General features: G+C 48.5%; 1 protein-coding gene across 4 annotated transcripts in view; it reads left to right on the top strand.

The window, feature by feature from the left end:
• LOC144332162 (uncharacterized) overlaps positions 1 to 22,958 on the top strand; it is a 402,040-nt gene that overhangs the window by 35,716 nt on the left and 343,366 nt on the right. Inside the window, exons 2-4 of one of the 4 annotated variants that reach the window (XR_013399945.1) lie at positions 20,311 to 21,359; positions 21,679 to 21,726; positions 22,204 to 22,721. The exons of the other annotated variants lie outside the window; for them this stretch is intronic. The gene's annotated coding sequence lies outside the window, so the exon portion shown is untranslated. Of the gene's footprint in view, positions 1 to 20,310; positions 21,360 to 21,678; positions 21,727 to 22,203; positions 22,722 to 22,958 lie in introns of those variants that run through there. 4 annotated transcript variants of the gene reach the window in all.

The raw sequence follows: 22,958 nt of genomic DNA on the forward strand, positions 1-22,958 counted from the left end.
TATCTTACAGTTCTGGAGGTCAGAATTCCAAAGTGGGTCTTATGGGCTAAAATCAGGGTGTCATAGGGCTGTGTTCCTTCTGGAGGTTCTAGAGAAGAATCGGTTTCCTTCTCTATTTTAGTGTCTAGAGCCTTCCTCTGCCCATGCCCCTCCATCTTCAAAGCACATCATTCCAACCTCTGCTTCCGCTTCAGACCTATGTGGGCTGCGTGTCTGAGGGAGCCAGCCCCTTCCCTGGAGCTCTGGAGAGCCTTGCTGAGAAGAATTCGAGAATCTTACAGGAGGCAGATATTAGCTGATATTGAGAAGAGATTTCTAAAAGCATCCTTGCCCAGAGCTAGGCTGGGTTGTGTAGGGATTTGACCATGGGAGGGAGTAGCTGAGATGGATGAAGGCGGAGGTCCCTGGAGGTGGGGAGGTAGGGGATGCCTAACAGCCAGGGTGATGGATGGATTGTCTAGGTGCAAGGCGACTCTCTTAGGATGATGCTGGCCCTTGGGTGAACAGGAGCCTGAGCAGTGGCCAAAGTCTTCAGTGTGTGAGGGGAGGTGGTCAGGAGGTCAGAGGCTGGGAGAGACAAGGAGAGAAGGGTGGTAGACGGGGCCAGCTGCATGGGCGTGCTGCCAGGGCAGTCCCACAGGCTTGGAAGGGCCCCGTGCTTCATGGTTGCTGTCTTGACATTCTTCATGATTTTATATTTGAATTTGTGTTACAATGGAGGGTGTGTGCCTCTGCCTCTCATTGCCTCCCCAGGGCAGGTACCCATACCCTCACCCCCTGCCACTTGGTCCTGGTCTGATGCACACACTCTTTTTTCTACTGACTGAATGATGCACACTTTAAAACTGGGTAATTGAGAGCAGTTTAATGAAGGGGTCATTTACAGTCATGTAGACAGAGAGAGGGAGTCACAAGTGATGGGGCGGTGTCCCAAGCTAGCAGCTGTAAGGAGACTTTACCATGTCCAGCCAAAGAGGCAAGGGGCTGGTGGTTACCAGAACTCAGAGCAGGAGTCATATGAAGAGAGCTCCTTGGGTAGAGGAACACAGCCAACCCATGGCCACCCACAGGGACCCTGCAGAACAGGAGCCAGAGGATGAGTCCTCAGCCTCATCCTCCCTCCTTCAGGTCTCCTGCCAGTGCTGCCTATTTCAACCAGAAGCCAGAGGGCAGGCGGTCCATAGGTCATCCTCTCTGGCCACCTAGCAGGGGGAGGAGGCTCTTGAGTGGACCTGGAGGGGCCGGGGGCTAGTGGTGGGGGTGGAAAATTCAGAAGAGAGTCAGGCTGGGGGGAGGTGCCCAGTTTAGGCCTGGCCTGGTGATTTGAGGCGCATGGAGAAGTGTGGGAAGAGCTGGAGTCAGGATGGGAGGGTCTTCAGCATTTTGGTCGGGTCCCCACTAGCCTTGCACACCCAGGTTGGAGCAGACCTAGATGTGGAGGGGTGCTTGGGAGCCTTTGCAAGTCTGTTCTGTGAAACTCACTTTCCATTTTGCCCTGGAGGAGCAGCCTCTGGGAAGGGCTTACTCTGACCCCAACCACCCACGCCCCCTTCTCCCAGTCAGGGCTTTCGCCCCAGCCCCAACCCCGGGGGTGGGCAGTTTTTTGTCTTTCCCTTGGCCCCCAGTTGGCCTGGCCAGCAACAGCTCTGTCTCCTGCTGTCAGGGCCGCCAGAATGTGACAAGCGGCAGATGGGCTGCTGATCAATGGACCCTGTCCCTAACCAAGGACAGTGGGGCTGGGGGCAGGATGGGGAGCGGCCGCTAATGGATGGGCCTGAGAGCAGTGACGGATGGGCAGGAAGAATCTGCCATTTGTCTTGGAAGTGAATGACTCCAGGGAGGAGGAGAAGGGAGGGTGGCTGTCGGGCTCCAGGGTGGAGAGAAAGCGACTGGAGCCAGAGCCCAGCAGGGTTGGGGAGATGGGGCCTGAGGATGCCCTGGCTGGGATGGGATTGGGAGGAAGGTTTTTCCTACCTACCTTTAACTAGAGCTCTTCAGTCCTAGCCAAGAGGGTCCTGACATGTTGAGTGGAAGATCCGGGGGCATCCAGTAAAAATGGAAACCAGATCATGCTCTCACCTGGGTCTCATTCAGGGTGAAGTCCGTCCTTGCATGATTCTCCGTTAAGACCCTCCACGGTCTTCCTCACCTTCTCCTTTTCTTCCCTGACCTCACCTCCCATTACCTTCCTCACTCATGCCTCTCAAGATGATTGAATTTCTTGCTCTTAAAGGTCTCTAGGCCTTTGCCCCAGCTGTCCCCTCTACCTGGAATGCTCTTTCCCCAGATACCTGCACAGTATTCATTTTTTGAGACAGAATCTTACTATGTCACCTAGGCTGGAGTGCAGCGGAGTAATCTTGGCTCATTGCTACCTCCACCTCCTGGGTTCAAGTGATTCTCATGCCTCAGCCCCCTCAGTAGCTGGGATTACAGGTGTAGGCCATCACACCTGGCTAATTTTTGTATTTTTAGTAGAGATGGGGTTTCACCATGCTGGCCAGGCTGGACTTGAACTCATGGCCTCAAGTGATCTGCCCACCTCGGCCTCCCAAAGTGCTGGGATTACAGTTGTGAGCCACCATGCTTGGGAGGATATCTGCACAGTATTATGTCCTGAAGGTCAGGTGTCAGGGAAGCCTTCCTGGGCACTCCTTATAAACAGCAATATCTCCCTGCCCCGTGGCCCTGTTTCCATGTTGTATATACTATCACTCTGCCTCTGCCTCGTTATTTTAAAATTTATTCTGTACCAGCCACCATCTGAAATGTCATTTATTTGTTTACTGTCTAAGGTCTGTCTCTTCCACTAGATTGTAGACTCCATGAGAACAGGGCGTTGTCTCTTCTCTGCTGCTCTATTTCCAGAGCTTAGAATAGCACTCAGATGGGCTCAGCAAATATTTGTTGCATGCATGAATGAAAGGGTTCTAACTCCAGTTTTGATGCTTCCTGGCTTTGTGAGTTTGAACCATCTCCTGAGCCTCAGCATCCTCACTTGCAAAAGGAGGGGGGACTGTCCTCCTTCCCAGAGCCCCTGTGAGGATTATGTAAGATAATGTGCATCAGCCAATGCCCATATTTTAGAGAAGTCTAGAAGCCCTGGGACTTGTTGAGGTCGGAAAAGAAAACTGCCTCATATCTCCAGTCACCCAGCCAGTAACAAATTCTCAGAGTAAGATAAGACCTGAGTCTAAAGATAAAATTAAGGACCGTGCTGGCACCTGAATCTTGTACTGCACGCTCCGGAACTGTGAGAAAATACATTTCTGTTGTTTAAACCCCCCAGTCTATGGTACTTAGTTATGGCAGCCTGAGCTAAGACAAGAACTCAAGGTTCTGAACATGAAGCTATAATGGCATGAGACATTTTGTGGGAGGAGAGAATGAGCATATTTTGAATGTGGAAGAAATGAAAGTAATTGTAGCAGGGAGTGGACTAAAATAAGCTTAAAATCTTGGCCACGATATTTTTTAGTCCCTTCCGTTAAAAAGTAGTCTACTTTCCTAAGCTCTCTCCTGATCTGCATTGACATGCAGAATGTGGTGGAAGTGATATCAGTAAGCTCTAGAGTGTGGCAAAATGTTAAAAACAACCCAAATGGCCATCATCGGGGGCTGGCTAAATAAACAATGGTGCATCTATATCTGGAATGCCTCAGCACTAAAACAATGTCTCAGAGCATTAGAAAACAATGAAGTGGATCTATTTCTATCAAGATGGTAGTATCTCTAAGACATGTGGTCAAGTTATGAAAACAAGTTACTGAATGATTACTTGAAGTAAGATACCATAAGTTCATGAAAAGATACCATATATAGTTGTCCCTTGGTGTCCACAGGGGATTGGCTCCAGGATACTCCTTGGATTCTAAAATCCATGGATGCTGAAGTCTCTGATACAAAATGGCATAGTATTTGCATTTAACATATGAACATCCTTTTGTATACTTTTTTTTTTTTTTGAGACAGAGTCTTGCTCTGTCACCCAGGCTGGAGTACAGTGGTGCAATCTTGGCTCACTGCATTTTCTGCCTCCTGGATTCAAGTAATTCTCCTGCCTCAGCCTCCTGAGTTTACAGACATGCACCGTCATGCCTGGCTAATTTTTGTATTTTTAGTAGAGACCGGGGTTTCACCATGTTGCCCAGGCTGGTCTCGAACTCCTGACCTCAGGTGATCTGCCTGTGTTGGCCTCCCAAGGTGCTGGGATTACAGGCATGAGCCACCGTGCCCAGCCCTTTTGTATAGTTTTAATCTCTAGGTTACTTATAATACCTAATACAATGTAAATGCTATATAAATAATTGTTATGCTATTTATATTATTTATAATTTTTATTTTTATTTGTACGATTTATATTTTACTTTTGCATTGTTATTTTGCATTTTTTCTGAATTTATTCAGTGGCTGGTCGAATCCATGGGTGTGGAGCCCACAGATATGGAAGGCTGACTATATTTTCCTGTACATAGTGAGTGTGTGTGTTTCTGTGTTTGTGCCTACATACATACACTCGTGTGTGTGTAAGATCATTCGAATAAAAGAATAAGTTCTACTCAGTAACCCCTTCCAGAATCTGGCCTGGGATTGACATTATTCTCCCTGGCCCTTGGTTAGTAGAAACCAGAACTTCTTCTCCTGAGAGGGTGCTTCTCTTGAGTCTAGGGTGATTCCTTTATGGCCCCGGGTGCTGTCATTGGTCCTTCCTGCCACCCTGACTGCCAGTTTCCTCTCCTTACTGTCCCTTCTCCCTCTGCAGCTGGAAGATCATTCTTGTTGATCCAGAAGGCACAGGTGCCCTCAAGCTGTGGCGTGTGTGGGTCCCTGTTGACCATCATTGACAGGACTTCAGCTGCAGTCTAGGCCTCCATTCCTTAGGAGCTTCTTGCCATTGTGTCACTAAAATGTCACATTGTCTTGTCCTGAGCCATTCTCGTGAGGAGCCAGTGCAATGCAGAGGGGAACAGAATAATATGACTGGCCCTTTTTATGGCCCTACAGCTAGTTGTGCAAACTCGGGCCAGCCACTTAACACTCCCCAGCAAATCTTGCTTTTTATGAAATGGGGACAGGAGTGTCTTGCTCCTAGGGCTGCTGTGAGGAGCAAGTGTGATAATGTAGGTAAAGTGTCCTATGCAATGACAGGCATGCTGTGAGTGCTTGCAAAAGGATTTTCCCTTTCTGTCCCTAATTCCAGTGTGGCTGTAAATCCCTTCATAGTTGTGTGGCTCTGGGTAAGTCACTTAACCTTTCTGAGCCATACCTGTCAAATGGTGATAATGACATCTCCCCCACAATGTTCATTCATTCATTGAGCAAATATTAAGGACCTAGTATGGGCTTGGGCATCGTGCTAAGCATTAGGGATATAGTGATGGATGAGACTGATGAAGTCTGTGATTTGATGTTGACGATTGCCTAGTGAGAAAGAGAAATAAAACAAATGACTGTATCGATAATTGTCATGAGCTTGGAGTTGAAGCAATAAAATATCTTGCAACCAGTAGGTGTGTCAGGAAGACAGCTGCCCATCACCTACTGCAGTCCCAGCCACATCTGGGCTGCATGAAACCGCTACTGGAGCCCCAGTAGAGAGCTCACTTCCACCACCCGGCCTGTGGAGCTCAGCTCAGCAATGCTCCGGCATCTTCTATATTGTCCTGTGTGATTTCTCAGAAGATGTAGACTCTCCCCTAGGCCAGAGCATTGTTGCTGTCTGAGCAGCCAAGATGCTGAAGCTTCATCTCAAACTTTCATTATCCTTTGCCTTGGGCTGTCACCTCCCCCCTCCCCGCCGCCTCCCCCCGCTTCCCCCCCCCGCTTCCCCCCCGCTTCCCCCCCGCCTCCCCCCCGCCTCCCCCCGCCTCCCCCCGCCTCCCCCTGCCTCCCCCTTTCCCCTCCCTCTCCCTCTCCCCCTCCCCCCTCCTTCCTCCCCCCTCCTTCCTCCCCCCCTTCCTCCCCCCTCCTTCCTCCCCCCTCCTCTTTCCTTCCTTCTTTTTCTTGAGACCAGGTCCCACTCTGTTGCTCAGCCTGGAGGGCAGTGGTGCCATCTCAGCTCGCTGCAGTGTCTGTCTCCTGGGCTCAAGCGATCCTCCCACCTCAGCTCCCTGGTAACTGGGACTTACAGGTGTGTGCCATCATGCCCGGCTAATCGTGGTATTTTTTATAGAGACATGGTTTTGCCATGTTGCCCAGACTGGTCTCAAACTCCTAAGCTCAAATGATCTACCTTCCTCAACCTCTGAAAGTGCTAGGATTACAGGCATGAGCCACTGCACCTGGCCTGTCCTGTTTCTTGGTGGGGAATTCCTTCCATTCTTTCTAGGAATTTTTTTTTTTTTTTTTAAATCTTCCTTGCTAAACCAGAGCGTGGGGGAGGCTCCCAGGGACCCCTCACTCACGATCATTCAGAGTAGTAATAACCATCCGTTAAGCATGATGATATGCCAGGGCACTGTACCCTCTTGATCTCTTCGAATCTCACAGCAGCCCTGGCAATATTATTATTCGCATTTTACAGAGAAGAAAATAGAGAAGCAAAGAGGTTGATTAAAGTGCCACAGCCATACAGTTGGTTGGTGGCTGTGTTTGAATTCAAACCTGGACACCTGTTGCCATTCTGAGGGTGTTCTGTAATAACATGCCTGAATCAGAGTTGGGAAAACGGGGGATGGGGTGAGGACAAAGGACAGAAGTCCAGAGGCTGCTAGAGATGGTAAGAGTCCAGAGACAAGACCCTGGTGTCCCTGTGCTCAGCCTCTTTTGAGAAGTTCCTGTTATCTTTAGGGGAAGACAGGAGGGGATGGAGAAGAGAACTTCTGGGAGATTCCTTGAATGTTTCAGTTCCAAGACAGTATCTCACAAGTCCACTGTGAACAGCTGCCCAGGTTGTGGACTGCACAGCTTTAGATGACACCATTCATGCTGTAGTCTATGAGAATAGACTGTTTAGGTGCTCTGTAGGGATATGCATTTCTGTTTAGGTGCCCTGTAGAGACATGCATCTCACATCCTATGTCATAAGAGGACTTCTAAGCAGTACTGGCTAGAATGCCACGGGGACAGGGAGAACCTTTCTCACCTTAGAACAGGATCCCAGGGCTCCTGCTGGGGAGAAAGATCAGAAAGGGACAGCCCACAGCAGGCCATTGAGTCTCCTGGGAAGAATGAGATGGGAGGTATGAGCCCTGTCTCTCCCAGCCAGCTTTTCTGGGTCTCTTTACCATGATGCCTGTTCAGAAACACCTGGTGCTCTCACCCTCTGCTCCCCATACATGAGGCTGAGGTCCCTGCACACCCAACCCTGGAACTTGGAGCTGGAGCTCACCCTCCCTGCAGGGATGCCGGCTTTCGGGGCCCTGCCTACCGTCTGGTACTGTGAGTAGCATCTCTCTGCCCACTCTCCTGGATGGCTTCTCCTGGGAACAGCTTGGGGGCATAACTTGCCCGTTTCCCGGAATCCTTCCTACAACCAACTTGAGAGTTAAGGTAGCCCAGGGTGGTTAAAGGTTAATGTCTTCCCAGCCATTTATCTGCTTTGAATTGACTTATCCCTAAGAGTGGACCTCTTTATAATGCAGGAGAGTCTTGAAGCCACCAAACTGTCTCATTGCCCCGTGGCCTCCCCCACCCACCCACCCCCCTGTATAAATCCCCAGTCCCCCTCCGTCTCCTTGTCAGGAACCGATTTCAGCCCACAATGGAGATGGTTTATTACAGCTCACTTCCTGCTGTGAGTAAATAAGTTTGTCTCCTTTAAATTCCCTGGGCAATTAGGAGAATGAAAGACTGAGCTTTGGATTAGCATTTATTTCCTCCAAACATTTATATGAGGCCATTTTCCCACTGACAAATTGTGGGGCAAATTGTTCTCGAGAAAGTCTGTCTGCGGCAAAGGTGCTATGATTAAACGGCTGGTGTAAATTTGGGGCCATAAATCCTTTCCCTGAGTTAATGGGATTTATTCACAGCAACTGCCATTATAGGCTCAAAGAAATAATAATAAATGAGGTTGATTTTGCACCTGTTTCAGGGTAATTAATATGCACACTAAAGGGAGAAGGTTGTTTTTACAAACTGCCTCGCTTGTGGCTCAAGATTTGGAGTCCTCCTGGGGTCCTCAGGTCAGTGGCCAGTCTCTTTCAGGACAGAGAGCTGGGAGCAGTTGGGAAGGGGCTCGAGGCAGGGAGGGGTGGTCTGAGGCGTGACCTGAGGCTCTTGCGTTGCAAGTAACAGAACCCCCTCATGCTGGCTTGAGTAGTGGGGGTTTGATATAAGGGCAAGGGGGTGAGTAAGACATTAATGACACTCCAGTATGCTAATGTTGCACTGAATACATGGGTTGCAAGTGACAGAAACCCAAGACAACTGAACTCCCAGGACTGAAGGAAATGTTCCAGGAAGCCTGGGCCCCAAGGATTGGAATAGAGACTCAGGACCACCAAATCTGTCTCTCTCTTTCTCTTTGCTCTCTTTCTCTCTCATCTCTGTTTCTCTTTGCTCCTCCAGAGTTGACACCAAAGTTCTCCTAGATGGAAGGTCAAAGTGCAAAACCCTCTTACATTCTTCAGTCTCCCCCACATGGGAAAAAAGGGGTGGTGGTTATTCCTGAGGCACCCTGGAGGGGCCCAGCCCTTCCAGACCCAACTTCAAGCTCATCCTGGCCAGAAGGCCTCCCCCTCCTCTCAAGGAAGCCACTCATCTTGCACCATCCCCACAGCCTGCCATTTTGTCCCTATGCCCAGGTGACCTGTCTTCTGCTCACAGAGCTTGCCAAGCTCTTCAGCCCCAGTGTTGTAGCCAGGACCCCTCCCCAGCCCTGGTCAGACAGCTCCCTGGTAACCCTGACCCTATGACTCCAGCTACTACCTGCAGTATTGTTCCCAATGGATTCCCCCTAAATCCTGGGATCTGAGCCACACCCAGGTTGGGGTCTCCTTGGAGGGGCATTTGGACACTGGACTTCTGATTTGAAGCAAGATCTGATCCCCTCTGCCTGTTTCAGTTCTGTCTGGTCCCCAGTTCTCCTCTCCACTCCCTAGGGGGCGCCTGGGCAATTGAGGTCCTAGGGGGTTTCTCACCAGACCCTCATAGGACAGCAGGTGGAGTAATCCGTCCAAACTCAAATTCAATTGCCCCATTTTCCTGAGAGGCAGTAGAAGTGCAGTGATTACAAGCTTGGGCCCTGGAACTCGCATGCCTGGCTTTGAATCCTAGCTTACTGCTTCCTCACTGTCTGATCCTGGCCAAGTCCTTTCACCTCTTGGAGCCTTGGTTTCCTCCTCTATGAAATGAAGATGACAGCGGTGCCCAGCTTGCCTGTTTTTTTTTTTTTTTCTTTAAAGTGTAAATGAGATGGATTTTAGGCCTATGCCTTGAAAGAAGAAGAGGAGAACGGTGAAGGAGTAGAAGTGGGGAGTGGCTCTGATTTTTGAAGTTTTACTGGAAAGACAGGATAACTGGGTAACTTGGACTCAGCGCCTGCTTCTAGAAGCTTAGGAAGTCTGGAGAGTGGCTGATCCATCCTGGGGCAGCTAGAGAAGCATTCACGGAAGAGAGGACATAGAAGACGGGGTGTTGTGGGTGAATAGGAGTTCTTCAGGTAGAGCCAGGGAGAAAGGACATTATTCTGGCAGAGAGAACAGCTCATGCAAAGTAGTAGAGAAAGAGCTTACTCTGTGTTCAGGGGATGACTTGGAGTCAGTGAGAGGCCCTAGAGGGATGTGGTAGTTCAACTATGACAGAAGTATCTAATTAGGTCTTTCCCTTAAATCAATCAAATCAGACTAACCCCTATCCCCCATCCATTGAATTAGCAGGAAATTCAATTTCAGTCACTACCAAGACCCTGACCCTTCTGGGGTCCCAAATTCAGGTGCATCTGGTAAATCTTCTCATCTGTTCTCCATGCAGCTGCCACAGCTGCCATCCTGCTTGCCTGAGCCCACAGAGGTTCCTGAAGCCCATGACTTTCTCCCACATGAGGCTCAACATCTATGTCCAGGCAGGACATGCCAGGGCCTGGGGTCTTGCTCAGTACATGGTGTGACTGCCCCTTGGATGTCTGGGGAGGACAATGAGCTGTGATGAGTCCTCACCCCTGTCTTGTCTGTTTAGCCTGGGAATAATTCCTCCTTTTTGGCCTAGGCCCTCTTTTCCTGACCCTCTGGCTCTGGGTCACCCTTCCAAGTCTTCTCGGTGGCTCTAAGTTTACTATAAAAGCCAGGAAGAAAATGGGCAAATGCTATTTTTTGTTCTGCAAGATCCCAAGGGCAAGGGCATTCAAAAGGCTCTAGTACCAGTTCAAAATGTGGAGAAAGCAAAAAAGAATAAAAAAAAGAAGAGGGAACATGCACAAAAATCAATTTTTAAAAAATTGGCTGGGCATGGTGGCTCATGCCTGTAATCCCAGCACTTTGGGAGGCTGAGGCAGGTGGATCATCTCAGGTCAGAAGTTTGAGACCAGCCTGGCCAACATGGCGAAACCCCGTTCTACTAAAAATACAAAAACGAGCCGGGTGTTGTGGGCACCTGTAAACCCAGCTACTGGGGAGGCTGAGGCAGGAGAATCGCTTGAACTCTGGAGGCCGAGGCTGCAGTGAACAGAGATCACACCTCTGCGTTCCAGCCTGGGTGACACAGTGAGACTCTGTCTCAAAAAAAAAAAAAAACAAAAAAAAAAAACAGAAAAAAAAATGCTGCCATGACATGATGCAGGAGGATGAGTGCTGTGGTCTGAATGCTGGCATTCCTCTAGATTCATATGTTGAACCCTAATCCCCAATGTGATGGTATGAGCAGATGAGGCCTTTGGGAGGTGATTAGGTCATGAGGGTGGAGCCCTCATGAATGGGATTAGTGCCCTTGTAAATGAGGTCCCAGAGAGCTGCCTTGCCCCTTTTACCATGTGAGAACACAGTGAGAAGATGCCACCTATGAACCAGGAAATGGGGCCCTTGCCAGACTCCGAATCTGCCAGTGTCTTGATCTGTACTCCCCAGCCTCTACAACTGGAAAATGAATTTGTTGCTTATAAGCCACCCAATATGTGGGATGTTGTTATAGCAGCCCAAATGGACTATGACAGGGGAGGTAGCGGCTGAGCGGGGCATGATAGCTGAAGCCGCAATCTGCAGGGGTTTAAAAAGTCAGGCTACCTACCAGTGAGGACTTGACCCAGGGAGGGGAACAGTGTGGTCAGATATAGGGCTTAGGGGTGGGGCTGAAGAAGATTCTGGAAGGATCATTTTAGTGGCTTTGGGATATTGTAGTCTCTGAGACTCTTGATCTCTGGGGCAAAGACAAAGCCAGGTGTTAAGGTCAAAGCACTTGAAGCTCAATCCTAAATCCCTCTATCCTCCTCTTGGGATTATCCTGGGAGAATGCTGGAATAATGGAGATACCCAGAGGCTACTTTTGCCATTCTGTATCTACAATGTGTGTTGATGTCTCAAATCTCCTGTATTAGTTTGCCAGGGCTGTTCTAATCAAGTGCAACAGCCTGGGTGGCTGACACAGAGAAATGTATTTGTCTCACATTTCTGGAGTCCAGAATCAAAGTGTCAGCAGGGTAGGTTCCTTCCAAGGGCCAGGAGGGAAGGATCTGTTCAGTTCCAGGCTTCTCTCCTTGGCTTGTAGATGGCTGTCTTCCCCCTGTGTCTGTTCACATAGACTTTCCTCTGTGCATGTCAGTGTCCACGTTTCCTCCTCTTAGGACCCCAGTCATATTGGATTAGGGCCCACAGCAATAACTTCGTTTTAGCATGGTGACCTCTGTGAATATTTCTTCTTTCTTTTATTTTTGTTCCCTTTTTTTTTTTTTTTTTGAGACGGAGTCTCACTCTGTCGCCCAGGCTGGAGTGCAGTGGCTGGATCTCAGCTCACTGCAAGCTCCGCCTCCCGGGTTTACGCCATTTTCCTGCCTCAGCCTCCTGAGTAGCTGGGACTACAGGCGCCCGCCACCTCGCCTGGCTAGTTTTTTTTTTTTTTGTATTTTTTTAGTAGAGACGTGGTTTCACCGTTAGCCAGGATGATCTCGATCTCCTGACCTCGTGATCTGCCCGTCTCGGCCTCCCAAAGTGCTGGGATTACAGGCTTGAGCCACCGCACCCAGCCCTTTTTTTTTTTTTTTTTTCTTTTTGAGACAGAGTCTCACTCTGTCAATCAGGATGGGGTACAGTGGTGTGATCTCAGCTCACTGACATGGCCGCCTCCCAGGTTTGAGCAATTCTCCTGCCTCAGACCCTTGAGTAGCTAGGATTACAGGTGTATACCACCACACCTGGCTACTTTTATTTTTGTATTTTTAGTAGATATGGAGTTTCACCATGTTGGCCAGGCTGGTCTCCAACTCCTGACCTCAGGTGATTCGCCCACCTCAGCCTCTCAAAGTGCTGGGATTACAGGCATGAGCCCCACCGTGCCTGACAATTTATTTTATTTTATTTTGAGACAGGGTTTCTGTTGCTCAGGCTGAGTACAGTGGTGCTATAATGGCTTGCTGCAGCCTCGGCTTCCTGGGCTCAAGTGATCCCCCTGCCTCACTCTCCCGAGAGCTGGGACTAAAGGCGTGCACTACCACCCCTAGTCAATTTTTGATTTTTTGTAGAGACGAGGTCTCACTGTGTTACCAGGGCTGGTCTTGAACTCCTGGATGCAAGCAATCCTCCTGCCTTGGCCTCCCAAAGTGCTGAGATTATAGGCGTGAGCCACCGAGTTCGGCCTGAACCTCTGTAAAGATTTTCTCTCTAAATAAGGTCACATTCTGAGGTACTGGAGGTTAGGACTTCAACCTATGAATTTTGGGGATGCCATTCAACTCATAGGACCTCCAAACAAGCCTACAAAAGGCAGAAGTGATGACTGTTTTACAAATGAGGAGTTCCAGGTTGAGAGAGGTCAGGCAACTCGCTCAGGGTTTCAAAGCCAGCGAGGAATAGATGGGACTTAAACTCTGGTCTCCTGAGCTGTGCTGCAGCCGGGTCCCAGGGCCCCCGTGGAGGCAGAGAGCTGGACTTCTGCTGAAGCTGGACCCCGCTTGTCCCCTCCCCTGGGTTTTTCCCAGGGCAGGCTTCCTAGCATGCTGGAAGAAGGCAGGGAGGGAAGAGGAGTGTTGTCATTCTGAACATCACTTGGCCAGGCCTTTTGTCTCTCTGTTCACTGCCTGAAATGTACTTGCATCTTATTACCCAAGCTAGGTAGATTTTTGCTTGGCTGAGCTGAGATCAAAAAGTAATTTTTCTTTTTGCAACAGCCAATTAGAAATTCATTTATTTTCACATTATGGACATTTGGCAAAAATTTCTTTGGCAATTTAGCTCCATTTATATAGTCTGCATAAAGGGAGACAGTGAGGCTAGGAGAAAAAAAAGACAAGGCCCCAGGCAAAAATTAAATGCAGAATCATGTATTAGAAATGAGATGTATTTACTATTGTTTTTGAAAATTAATGGTGCATTTTTAGTTTTTATAATGTAATTTAATGATGCAATTCATCTAATAAAAAAAGAACACATTTTAACTCAGTCATACAGACCTACTGGGGCACAGGGCGGAACACCTTTTCCAAGGAAAGGGTTTGGAATGAGATGCTCGGGGCCTTTCTCTTTCTTTGTAAGGCAAAAAAGGAAAAATGGTCTGTCTGTCTGTCTGTCTCTCTCTCTCTCCCTCTCTCCTTGGGGGGGGGTGTGTGTGTGTGTGTGTATGTGTTCCCATCTGGAGTATCACTGGGAATTTAATAAAAAGGATATTTTTCTTTTTCCATATTGGTGTTTGTGCTGTGTTATAGAAAACAGCCTTTGATTCTGAAATGTTAGAGGGTGTTGGCTGCCCCAGCCTGCTGAGTCCTAGATGCAAAGAGCCTGGTGGGTGGGAAGGAGAAAATGGCCTTGGAGCTGTGTGGAGTTGGTCCCCTCGGACTCTGAGGGGGTGTGGGCAGACTGGGCGTCCCTCAGGAGGAGTCGGCCACACTTTCTGGGTTTGGGGCCTTCTGGGTCCAATGCATCTCTCTCACTTTCATGTCTGAGGGCCTGGTTTTCACTTGCCGTTGCTCCCAATTTTGAATTAAGGCAAGAATGTCCCTCTTTTCACAAAGAGGATGACGGAAGAGAAATGGTGAAGGCAGGGAGGGAAGAAGGAGGGGAAGCAGGCAGGCCCTGACCTAGCTCCTAGGGTAAGTCAGGCACAGTGGCCACTGCTTTGCTGCGCTCCCACCCCGCCACTAGAATGTCAGCTCTTGAGGATGGGGTACGTTTCCTATCTTGTTCATACTCATACCCAGCCCAACAGTACACCATATACACTCAGTAGATACTTTTTGACTGACAGAGTGGCTGATAAACCCTGGGTTAAATACATTACATAAGTGTCCATTTAACTCTCCAATCCGGTGAGGAGGTGGATACCATGACTATCTTGTTTAATAGGAGGGGACATGGTGGCTCAGAGAGGTTAGGGAACTTTCTCAAGTCCACTCATCTGTTAAGTGGCAGGGCCGAGACCTAACCCATGACTGTCTCGCTCCCAAGTACTTGCTCTTAACCACACCAATGTATGCAGTGAATGAATGAATGAATGAATGTTAAGTATGAATGACAGGAGGGCTGGCCTTTCTGAAGGTTACCAAACCAAGGGGCTGGGATTTGAACTCAAATTTTTTTATTCCAAGTTAAGAACTTCTTTCTGGGCTGGGCACAGTGGCTCACACCTGTAATCCCAGCACTTTGGGAGGCTGAGGCGGGCAGATCACTTGAGCCCAGGAGTTTGAGACCAGCCTGGGCAACATGGCAAAACCCTGTCTACCCAAAATACAAAAATTGGCCAGGCATGGTGGCAGATGCTTGTAATTCCAGCTACTTGGGAGGCTGAAGGGGGAGTATCCCTTGAGCCCAGGAGGTTGAGGCTGTAGTGTGGAGGATTGCACCACTGCATACCAGCCTGGGCAACAGGAGCAAGACTGTCTCAAAAACAAAACAAACAAAAAACAAAAAAACTTTCTGCCACCCAGTCTACCCTCAGCAGGAGGGAGGGAACAGTGGATAGAAAAAGGAGTTTGGCAGGAGTTCAAGGTTACAGTGAGCTTTGATTGTGCCGCTGCACTCCAGCTTCGGTGACAGATTGAGACCCTGTCTCTTAAAGAAAAAGAAAAAGGGGTTTGGGACGGGGGGAGATGAGGGCCATTAGAGTGGGAGGCCAGGGGACACATAGGCCTAGGTGTCTTCCAGCATGGCGATCCCTGAGGGAGGTGACCAGGGATGGGATATATAGTTAATCCTAGGCGTCAAAGGTAATGCCCAAACCATTTGTATTCATTTGTTCAGCGACTATTTACTGAACATATATCATGCCTAGGACTCACCTGACCTTTTGCAGTCTGAATTTCCTCACTTGTAAAACAAGGTGAATTCCTTCATAGTATTTATCGACAAGGCGTGCTGTTGGCATTTTGAATGGAACAATCTTTTCTTATTCCTTTGAATGGCACTTCCCCACCCTCCCACACACATGGTGTTCTCTGGTTCATGGGGAGATTCCTAAATGCTCCCAGACCCCCTCCTCGAATGGAAATAGTGGCTTTGTAGGGCTGCTGGGAGGACTCAACGGAACAAGCGCGGGAAGGCGCAGTGAACAGCCTGATGCACAGGGGGCTTTTCATGCTTCCTTTGCCATCTCCCTTTCCCTTGCCTCTCTCCCTTTCTCCTTCCTCCAGCCCCACAAATCTGCTCTGAGCATCATTTTGAGCAGTTGGCCCTGCTGCTACCCAGCCGGGCTGTCAGTCAGCTCCCTCCTCCTGCTTCCAACTCCCTCTGCTCCTCTGTCCCTGCAGACCTGTGTCTGGCTGCAGTCCCTACACGTGGGCTCAGCAGCTGTGGACATTCTGCCACCCCAGCCACCGGCCCCAGCACGACCGAGGCCCTGGCCTGTCACTGAACCTTGGTGGGAAGGTCAGTTATTTCCTTCCTTTTTAGGAGGAGAGTTCTGCCCTTTGGGTGCCTGCCCTGGTGCTATACCAGCCTCGGATCTGGGATTTTTGCATTTTGGAGCTGCCTAGAGAAGTTGCCAAGCAGGCATGGTGTAAACAGGCCTCTGAGTTTTTGGAGTCTAGAACTGCACTGACTGTCCAATCTGGTAGCCACTAACTGTGTGTGGGTCCTGAGCACTTGTAATGTGAATTGGGGTGTGCTGTAGTATAAAACACACACGGAATTTGGAGGATCTAGTGCCCTTGGGGTGCAAGCAGCTGAGTGTTACACCTCTTTATTTTATTTTCTTGGATTTGATTTGGGGTGGCTGGCCACTAGATTGGCCCAATATCAGTTATATAGGATGATCCCTTCCCCTGTTTGAGCCATGTAAATCCATAAACTCAGATATATCCTTACCAGACTCCCACAGTTGGGATTCTGATTGCCAGCCCTGCAACACCAGAGCCTCCCCACTTTCAAGGAGCAGAGAGGGCTTCAAAAGGGAACGTGCACACCCCCTCCCTCTTCCTAGGCCCCCAGGACTTCTAGGGAAACCCTTTCTATCCCCTGATGCCCAGTCGAAGAGCCAGGGATGGGGATCGAGGGCTTCTTCCATGGAATCTCAGAGCACTTGACAGACCCTGTGTGTTTCGTTCCAGACTTTTTGCCCACTGCCCTTCTTGGCCTGAGCCTCTGGATGGCTGCACGTTGCCTGATGCACTTTTGTACCTCCCAGGGCCAGACACAAGTCTCACACCCAGTGGTGTGGTTCAGAGTGAATTGAGGTTCAGTTCTGTAGAGGCATTTTTGCAAAGGCCCTGCATGGAGGTGCCAGATACGAAACTGATTTAAATCACACCCTGGAGCCCCCAAGCAGGCAAGAGCTGGTGGCAGAAGTTTCCATTTCTTAGTACAGGGCCTCTGCTTCCGACACATGCTGAGGGACAGCTATGTGATGGTTCAAGGGAATCTTGCACTCACTGGGCTCTGTGCTGCATACTTTATACACATGTGCTCACATTATCTTCTCAACAACTCTACTTGGTAAGGCTACAATGATCCTCACTTTGCAGATGAGAGATTGAGCTCCAGAGAGGTTAAAAAAAACTGGCTGATGTCACACAGCTGGCAAGAGGCAAAACTAGTATTGGTCCTCAAACTGTGTGACCCTAGAACCACAATACAGCAATTCTGCTTCTCACAGGCACGCACGTACAGACCCAAAGACACATAGGTATACATAGATGAACATGCATATAAAATGCAGATATCCATATAGATATGTGGACAGACGTATGATACGGACACACATTTCCATGGCTACTCATATAAAAATACACCTATGCATGTACTCACATTCATACCTCCATGTATACTACACACACACCTATGCATACACCTCATATATAAATATACACTTGGCTACTCTGACATAAAGGTATACACACATGCACACACTACACATATTTGCACCTGGACATGACCACAAATATGCAGAGTTGAAAGTCCTCCCTCCTACCACACACACACAAGCATATAGTGAGGCTTGTATACCCAGATACTTAACTCCTGCAGAAACACACACACACACACACACAAATACACACACATCTTGACACACTTCTAAGAACGCCCGCCCCCAGGTATACAGAACAGCCCCTCCCCCAGTATACACTCACAGGCACTCACTCAAGCCCAATGATCCAATTTAAACTGAAAAGGGAAAACCAAGTTGAAAATTAGAGGGGAAAAAAAAAGTCCTTCAGAAAGTATAAAGCTAATAGGCTGCAAGTGGTGAGCCTGCTGCCTTCACGATATCAATAACTCAGTATTGGGTTTCCAAAAAGACATCACATAATTTTTCAATGAGAAATCCATGAGCCCTGGAGATGCTGTTATGGTGTGAATTACAATGCACACGCTTGTCAGCCGTCCCCGTCAGCACTTTCTCGGACGCCTTAACGGGCAGGAAGTGCTGTGGCTGCAGCAGGGATGGTTATTGTTGTTATTATTTCTTCCTTTTGGAGCCTCAAATTAAGAACCCGGGAAGCCAGCAGGTCCCTTCCTCCTCCCTCCCCTCCTCCAATTGTACCCAAATCAAGAAGTTTTCCTGCTTGATATATTCTTTAGTGTATTCTTCAGCTCTCAGCCTCCCCTTCCCTGTCCTGGAGCCCTGATTCTGAGAGAGACTGACTGCTGGGGCTTAGGAAGTAGGGTCAGGATACATGGGTGGGGGCCACCCTCTCTATGGAGCTTGGGCTTGTTTAAGACTTCCTTGAGTGTAGTGGAAATGATAAAAAGTGTGCTTTTCCATTTCTGTCACTTGAACCCAGGGATTTTTATTGAGCAGAATCAGCCTATTGGGCATTGCTTTCTCCTGAGGTGGCCTTCGGGGCAGGACTTTGGTTCAGTAAGAAGAGCAGGGGTCCATGGGAGGGGAGTCAGGAATGATATGGACAGAGGGCATAGGGTATCTTTCCTGAGCATATTTAGGAGGAATTTGGGTGGCCAAGGGAAAGGATCTGAGTAGACCACCCAGGAGTACGAAAGGGGGGCTTGGGCACTAGAGGTGGGGTTGGGGTGGATTGTGGAAATTCTTTTATTCAGCTCAGCTATCCTGGGCTTTTCCCATTCATCATGAAAAGAAGATCCTCCAATGACTCACTGGTCCCAGAGTGTAAGCCCCATGGAAGAGACCTGAAAGTGACCTGCAGTCAGGAGCAAAGCCAGTCCTGCTGACTGCAGACCCTTGAGTACTGTATACCATTGTGCCACTGGGGCTGTTTGTTATGCAGCATTATGCAACAGAAATCTGACGAGCACAGGGACTTCTCCGTACCTTCATGATTCCCTGGGCTCAGCCCACTGTAGCGCTGTGGTTCGTTGTCTAGAATCACCTCTTTCTCTAACTGGTATGAGGTTTAGGGGTTAAGAGAGGAATCCCAGTCTCTGGGTTCAAATTCTGGCTTTGATTATAGTATTGGATAAGTCATTTAACTCCTTTTTGTGTCACTGTCCATTTCATAGTCTTCCGTTTCTCCATGCTTCATTTGGGTGGGGACCAGAGGTACCTAGCCCCCAAACCAGGATAAACGTGACTCCTTCCCTGGCAGCCATCTCTACAGCTTGCTCAACACCCAGACTCCAGCTTCACATGCCTTTTTTGTACCTCCAGGCCGTCGCTCAGGTTGTTCCCTTCCTGAAGCTTCCTTCTCACCCTGACAGCTTCTCCAGATCCCTTGAGGCCTGGATTCAAATGTCACCTCTTTTCCCTGAGCATCCTGAAGTAGGTGACAGTTGCTCCAACCCCTCATCGTCACTCCTGGATTGTGCTGTGCTGTGGTTATTTGCTTGTTGCCTTCAGGCCTGGGATGGGCTGGGACTCATCAGTTGACCCTCTGGCTTCTTGCCAGAGTTTTTAGCAGGAGACACAGCATCCTGTACCTTCCCTCTCTTCCTCCCCTACTGAGATTTGATGCACCCCTCCCCAGGGGAAGCTGAACTGATCCTGCCTGCTAAGCTGCTCAGTACATAATTACATACTTGTTATGGCATGGGACTTTTTGGTGTAATTATCACAGCCCTGATCTCCAGGGTGTGTGTACGGGATGGAGGCAGGGAAGAACTGCCGAACCCTTGCCTGTGGGAAGGAAGAGGAGGGTGATGTCAGGAGGCAGCAAGGCCCTGAGGAGGAGGGATGCGGGGTCACCTGCTGGCTGAGCTGGCCTGGGGTTCCCTGGGAACTTGGGCCCTTCGTTAACAGTTTGAGGCACAGAGACCTCAGGTCTGGACTACTTCCACCACTGGCTCACTTTTTGTCTGCTTTGAAGCCTACATTCATGTTGTTTCCTTTCCCTGAGCATCTCAAGCAGATATTAGCCCTGCATCTGAAGCTCCCAAGTTCCCTCCATATCTCGGTGACACTCAAGAACCATACTCTGAAGTGGTGGGGTGGAGTGGGGGGCATCAAAGACACTAGAGCTTTGATTTCCAGTTTTCTACATTCCACAGGCAAGTAAAATAAAACAAATGAAATATCCAGAGGAGATACCCTTATGTAAAGAGCAGGCCATGTCTTTTCTAAGTGATGATGTATGAAACAGCTATTTTCTTTTATTATTACTATTTCAAGAAAGAATAGTTTAATAGTAAAAACTGGGGGAAAGATGTCTCAGAATTAAGCTTCTCCCAAGAAAGGAGAGGGAGCAATGGTGCACAAATGTGAGTATCATCTATATTGTGGAGAAGATGTTAGAGCAAAATAGAAATTGCTAAAGTATTCAATAGAGAAATATCAAATGCCCCTAAATGTATAGATTGGAGGAAAAATTTTTTGTGTGTGCAGAAACGATGATGACGATGATGGTGATGAGGATGATGGAGGTGATGATGGCAAGGACGATGATGATGAAGATGGGGTGGCAATGATGAAGATGGACATGGTCATGGTGATGATTATGGTGATGATGGTGATGAAGATGGAAATGGTGGTGGTAATTATGATGGTGATGAAGGTGGTGGTGGCTATGCTGATAGTGGTGATGACGGTGGTGATGGTGATGGTGCTGGAGATGACAATGGCAATGGTGATGGTGATGATGTCTGACCTTTGTTGAGCTCCTACTGGGTAATAGGTAGTGTACTCCATGGGTTATCTCATTTAAGACTTAACCCCATGTATTATATTCCTGAAGCTGCCACAACAAATTATCACAAACTAGGTGATGTAAGACAACAACAATTTATTCTCTTAGAGTTCTGGAGGCCAGACATCTGAATTCAAGTCTGGGCTGCACTCCCTCTGGAGGCTGTAGGGAAGAATGCTTCCTTGCGTCTTCAGCTTCTGGTGGCTGCCAACATTCCTTGGCTTCCTTGGCTTGTGGCCACATCACTTCAATTTCAGTCTCCTTTTTCACACTGCCTTCTCCTTTGTGTGTCTCCTCTTCTGACTCATATAAGGACACTTGTCTCTGGATTTAGAGCTTATCCAAGGAGTCTGTGGTGATTTCATCTCAATATCCTTAACTTCATTTCATCTGCCAAGATCTTTTTTTCCAAAAATAAGATAGTATTCACAGGTTCCAGGGATTTGGACATGGATATATCTTTTTTTTTGGGTCACTGTTCAACTGACTCTATCCCATTTTATAGGCAAGAAAACTGGATCTCAGATTCTTTAAACTAGGTAAAAGTTGTACAGTGATCAAATGGCAAAGAACGGATCTGAATCTGACTCTAGAGCCTTGGGACTTCATCCTTATGGAGACAAGGCAAAGAAGAGATGCTGTGTGGAACATTCACCTCCCATCTGTTTGTGGGGTGAAAGGAGCTGCTTCAAGGCCATGTCAAGCTCTTCAAGGCCCTGTGATGTAGGAGGGCTGGATTTGGTCTCAGGTAATAGGCTCCAAGGTTTAGAGCCAGCGGGTCACAAGCAGAGGAGGTAGGGGTTCTGGGAAGGGTAGTTAGAGAAAGGGCAGATCCATGATTTGGGGGACTTCTTGGGGAGAAAAATTACAAAGTCTGTGATCATGTCACCAAGCCCAGATGACAGATGGCTTAAAGGAGAAGCATATTGTAGAAATAGAGACGGAAAGTGGGGAAGGGATAAAAATGAGTCAATTAGGTCTAAAAGCAGTAGAAAAAGAATCCATAATGTATGAAGAAGTAAGTAGATATCTACCCATGTGTCATTTATAAATTCTTTCTATAACAGAACACCTACCTGGATCACATGAAAGGATGCTAAAATTGACAGAAACAGGTAAAGAGGCATTTTTGGGGCATAAAGAATAGCAATATTCATTTGCTTTGTAGGACATTCCTCACATTTGCTCACAGTAGCTTCCTGTGAATACTTACCTGTCTCCTCTGAGATGTGATAGGGGCAGGGTGGGCAGAGTCAACTTAGACCTGTTGGAAAACGGTCCAGGCATCTTCCCTCTGGGGCTGGAAACCTCACCTTAGAAGGAAAGGAGGGGGCTGGGTTTATAACATCTGGGGATGGTTCAAGAAGGAGCTCACGCTTCCTGTCTTGTGCCCAGGGTAGGTGTGGTCTCTTCTGGATGTCTCCCTAGAGACTCAGTTCAGCCTTTGGGGAAATAAGATGTTGTCAATGCCATGGGGCATATGTGCCTTGTCCATGAGGCATGGGCACCCTTTCCTTAGGACACAGGCACCCTGTCCGTGGGGCATAGGAGCCCTGTCCATGGGGTGATGCTGTATTCTCCTTGTCTTCAAGGATTCTGATGCCTACCATGGCAGACTGCAGACTGTTTTGTTTCAGCTGAAACGTCTCCACCTTTATGTGTTGGTTTTCACATGAAAGTGTATTTAAGACGAGATGAACAAAGTTTCCAGAGTACAGCATGATAATGATCTGTCTGGGAATACTTACTTTTCCTGCCTGACCCCAGGCAGACCTAGGGCCTGTCCAGGGTGGTCACATATAGTTACAAAGGCCATACACTAATAGCCCCTGGGGTTCCGCTTCACATGTTAGCAATGTGAACTGCACCGCCAAGAGATGTGAAGTGTGCTGGTCCTGGATCTGCCTCTAGCTTTGACTCTGCACCCCAGGGCCCCTGGGCTTGGTGCTCCCTCCAGTGGCGGGGTAGTTGTGGTCTGTAAGCTCTCAGTCTTGTGTGCCCTCCTACATCACATCCAGAACTGGGAACAAGTGTTGGGAAGCCTGCATCCCTGGTCTGACTTGAGCATTCATGAGTTCATGCCTGTAATAAATCATTACTGAGCGCCTTACTCTGTGCTGGCATTGTGCTTGTCACAAGAAGAAAAGATCCCTCCCTCCCGAAGGAGCATCTAGTCTACTGGGAGAAACAGACTACGAGGAAGAACACGAATAAATGCATGATTAAGATTTGTGACCAGTGTTACGAAGAAAACAAATAGAGTGTGGACATAGAGACAAGGGGTGGGGGTGACAACTGAGACAGGGGCATGAGGGCAAGCCTCTCTAGAAGGTGACCTTTGAGCTGA

The sequence above is a fragment of the Macaca mulatta genome, chromosome 10, assembly GCF_049350105.2.
Source record: "Macaca mulatta isolate MMU2019108-1 chromosome 10, T2T-MMU8v2.0, whole genome shotgun sequence".
NCBI lineage: Eukaryota > Metazoa > Chordata > Mammalia > Primates > Cercopithecidae > Macaca > Macaca mulatta.